At 39.2% G+C, this 4815-nt stretch overlaps 1 pseudogene; it reads right to left on the bottom strand.

Moving 5' to 3' along the window:
• Positions 1 to 1069: 1069 nt before the first annotated feature.
• Positions 1070 to 1309, bottom strand: LOC102872246 (annotated as a pseudogene).
• Positions 1310 to 4815: the final 3506 nt, after the last annotated feature.

Raw genomic sequence — 4815 nt, 5'->3', positions numbered from 1 at the left:
GACACGTCACAAAGACTCAGTTCACGTTTGTCAGTTAGCGTGAAATTTGTTTAATATAGAAGTTCTTGCTCAAGTCCTTAAACACTAGGCCACCAGAACTCCCTAATTTTTTCAAGGATAGTTGAGCTAGAAAAGTACATGAATTTATTCTTTTTTAAAAAATTAATTTTAATGAAAGTTTACAGAGACTTAGGGTTTCCAGTCATTCATTGTTGCACTTTTCTCCCTCCCCCCCAATTCACTCTTCTGCTTGAAAAGGAAAAAAAAAACACACAACACCAAAACTTCTTTCACTGTTATGCAACCCCCACCCCCCCCAAGTCCACTCCACTATTCAGCTTTCACTCTGGAATTCTTTAATGACAAGAATACCCATTCATATATCCCTTTTAAATAGTTCTCTCCCTCATCTGTTTCAATGCAATATACATCATTCCTCCCCTCCTTTTCTGTCTTCCCTCAACCCTGTTGTCACTCCTGTTTTACAACAGTGGCCCTATGCAATATTTGTCCTTTTGTGACTGAGATATTTCACTCAGCATAATGTACTCCAGGATTATCCATTTTGCATAATATTTCATGAGTTCCTTGTTTTTCAATGCAGTGTAGTATTCCATTGTGTAAATGTACCAGGGCTTCTCTATCCATTCATTTGTTGATGGGCACTTGGGTTGTTTCCAGCTCTTTGCTATTGTGAACAAAGCTGCAATAAACACGGGTGTACATATATCTGCTTGGGTGGCAGTTATGGTTTGGGGTCTTTTTTGTTGTTCTTTTTCCATTAAAATAAGTTCTTTTATTGAGGGAAGCAAGTTATTTGATGCCAGTTGGTTCTAGACAAAGGGAAGAGAGCCCATCTTGGTCAGGTGTCTTGGCAGGAGAGACGATTACTGTTAAAGGCTCCACTAACAAATGCTCAGAATTCTGAAGTACCCCACTTCTTCTAGGACAGAAGTGGAGGAGACTTCGGAAGTCAGATCATGAAGACCAAAGAAGGCGGATTCTTTCGACCATCCATCAAAAGTCTTTGGGTCTCCTCTCAGCCAGGGCCATCCAATGTTAACAGAATTCATATTCTTGACTCATCTGGAGGACTCAAGAGTCTCCTTCTCATCGCACCACCATACTCCCTGCTCATGGTCTTCTTTTCCGCATCCTCATTCCTTAGGCATTTCCTCATCTGCCGATCAAGATCATTGCAGTGAACAAAAAATTTCAGGACGCTGTGATTTTGGTGGCATTCTTTCAGCAAGTAAATAAAGATGTTGCATTCTTCAGTGTGCAAACATGGAGACAAGTGCAGATGCATCCTTCGGAGAACGTGATGGATCTCAGCAGAACAACCAGAGTTGGCACCGCGGGAGGAAGACTTCAGACGCCCACATAGCAGCCGGCTGCGTTAGCCGGCCCTGACAAGCGGCCCAGTTATGTTCTCTTTAGGGTAAATTCCCAGTAGTGGAATTGCTGGGTCAAATGGCATTTCTTTTTATACTGCCTCTTGCTTCAGGTATAGTTTTCCCACAAGGACAATTATGTGCTCTGGGATTCCCATGCTTCTCAATGTTAGCCATAATTTGTTATGGTACACAGATGTCTTTGCCTCGTCAATAAAGCACAGATATCTTTCTAATATTCTCTGCTTTCACTCCAGATCTATCTTACATCATATAGCCATTCCCTAGTCAATGTACTAAACTAGCTTTTTAAAAAATATAATCTTTAGCAAGATTTTACTTGTTGTTATGTCAAGTCGCCTGTGACTCATAGCAACCCCATGTACAATAGCTCAGAAGCCTACCCTGTCCTGAGCTAGTACAGCTGACTCTGACACACCTGTCCTTATTGCCCCAGGTACTGTATCAATCCATCTCATCGGGGGTCGTCTTCTCCTGTACTGTCCCTCCACCCTTCTGATCATCATGTCCTTCTCCAAGGATCGGTCCCTCCTGGCCACATACCCATAGTATATGTGAGACAGAGCTCCAAAATCCTAACCTCCAAGAAGAAACTTGGTTTCATCCTCTTCAACAATACAGACTTATTTGTTTTCCTGGCAGTCCATTGTATATCCAAGACTCTCTTCCACAATCACAACCCAAAGGCATCAATTCTTCTTCTGTCATCCTTAGTCATTGTCCAGCTCTCTGATGCATAGCAATTAACTGTGAAGACCATGGCCTGAATCAGGCGCACCTTAGTCTCTAGAGTGGCACTGTTGCTTTTCAGTACTCTGGAGAGATTTTATTTACTTGTGATATTAATGATATTATTCGATAATTTCCACATTCTTTTGGATAACAAATGTGGGTATCTTCCGGTCAGTTGACCAAGCAGTTTCTATATTTGTGGGCAGAAACTGGTGAGCATACCCAGGTTTGCATCTGTTTGCTGAAGTACTTCAATTGGTATTCCATCAATTTCTAGAGCCTTCCCCACCTCCCCAAGGCCTGCAGTGCAGCTTGAACTTCTTCCTTCATACTATTGCTTCTTGACCATACTACTTCCTAAAATGGCTCAATGTCAACCAAATCTTTTTGGTACAATGACTTTGTGTCTTTCATCCATCTTTTTCAAGTCTAGCTCAACATACAGGGATTTTTTTTCTTTTCCATCTTTTTTTAAAAATTGATATTTTAATGAAAGATTACAGAGAACTTGGATTTTCATTCATTTATTGTTGGACATTTTCCTCCTTGCCCATTTCTCCCCATCTCCCCAGTTCACTTTTCTCTTTGAGAAGAAAAAAAAATTCTTTCATTGTTATACAACCCTCCCCAGTCCTCTTTACTATGCAGCTCTTGTTCTGGACTCTTGCCATGCAAGTAATACCTAATCATATATCCCTTTTAAACAGTTCTCTCCCTCATTTGTTTCAGTGCAGTGTACATTATTTTTTCTTAGTTTCCCCGCCTCAAGCCCAATGTCAGTCCTGTTTTATAACAGTGGTATTATACAGTATATTTCACTCAACATAATGTCCTGCTTGGTCACCAATTTGCATATTTCATGAGTTCCTTGGTTTTCAATGCAGCATAGTATTCCATTGTGTGAATAAACCACACCTTCTCTATCCATTCATTTATTGATGGGCACTTGGGTTGTTTCCAACTTTTTGCTATTGTGAACAAAGCACCAAACAACTTAGGTGTACATATATCTGTTTGGGTGGCAGTTCTAGTTTCTTTAGGGTATATTCTTAGTAGTGGAATTGCTGGGTCAAATTGTATTTCTATTTCCAACTTTTTAAGAAAGTGCCATACTGCCTTCCAGAGTGGCGGTACCGTTTTACACTCCCACCAACAGTGAATAAGGGTTCCAGTTTCTCAGCAAACTCACCCGCATTTGTTGTTTGCCAGACATGGATATCTAAAAGAGGTTTCAGGAGGTTTTAGAAATAAGAGACAGAGATGAAGTTGGGGAGCAACAGACTTAGAGTTCCATTGAGTCTAAGCCCTTTATTTTCCCATAAGAAAGTAGTTTATACAGTGTTTAACTTAAGAAAAACTGAACACTTGTTTCCAGAATGGAACTTGGCATTCCTTTTATGAAAGCACAAACATACTCATAACTCTTTTCTATGACCCTCATGGTTTTGACCCAGATCTTATTAACTCTTTACAAATACATTTCAATCCCAAGATATGGTTAGTTTAACATAGACACACCCCAGGGTCAACATTCTAGAACAGAATAACAAGGAACACATGTCTCATAGTCTTATGACTTGCCCGCAAAGGCTTTTCCTTTTGTTGACCCACAGGTTTTCCTGTTAGGTGCCTTGCAGATTTTCCTGCCAAGGGGCAAAGTCTTGTCATTTACTCAAAAGTATCCTCATTTGCTTCCACAGTTTCCTCTTTTCTTTTATAAATTGATAAAGCAAAAAGCAGCCTAAAAAGCATGTGATTATAAATTCACAGATATATGTTGCCATTGGCAGATTAAAGAGAAAAGAAAACTAATAATTATTAATAGCACTATTTCTGCAAACAACAAATGCTGTCAAAGTTGTGGAGAATTTGGAACACTTATTCACTGTTGGTGGGAGTATAAAATGGTGCCGCCATTATGGAAGGCAGTATGGTGCTTTTTCAAAAAGTTGGAAATAGAGATACCATTTGACTGGGAATATATGTTAAAGAAACCAGAACTGCCACCCAAACAGATATATGCATGCCTATGTTTATTGCTGTGTTGTTGACAATAGCAAAGAGATGGAAACAACCCAAGTGCCCATCAACAAATGAATGGATAATGAAGCTGTGGTATATTCACACAATGGAATACTTCACAGCACTGAAAACCAAGGAACTCATAAAATATTATACAAAATGGGTGACCCCAGAGGAACATTATGCTGAGTGAAATATCTCAGTCACAAAAAGAAAAATACTGTGTAATTCCACTGTTATACAACAGTACTGACATGGAGGTTTGGAAGAAATTAAGAAAAGAGGGCATAAAAAATGTACATTCCATTGAAACAGATGAGGGAAAGAACTTTTTAAAAGAAATATATGATTGTGTCATTTGCATGACAATATTCCAGAATAAGAGGTGCATAGCAAAGTGGACTGGTGGGGGAGAGGATTGTGCAACAACAAAACAATTTTTTTAAAGATAAAAACTAAGTAGGGGCAGTGGTTAGGGAGAAAAATGTGCAAAAGTGCATGAATGGAAATCCAAGTTCCCAGTAAACGTTCATTAAAATCTCAATAAAATTTTTTTAAAAACCAACCAAACATAAAACAACTATGAGATATCATCTCACCCCAGTCAGAATAGCAAAATTTAACAGAACAGCAAGCAACAAATGCT

Source organism: Elephantulus edwardii, unplaced genomic scaffold (assembly GCF_000299155.1).
Source record: "Elephantulus edwardii isolate Elephantulus edwardi_28Jun2011 unplaced genomic scaffold, EleEdw1.0 scaffold00219, whole genome shotgun sequence".
NCBI lineage: Eukaryota > Metazoa > Chordata > Mammalia > Macroscelidea > Macroscelididae > Elephantulus > Elephantulus edwardii.
Note: the sequence above shows the minus strand (reverse complement) of the source record. Positions and strands in the feature narration are given on the sequence as shown.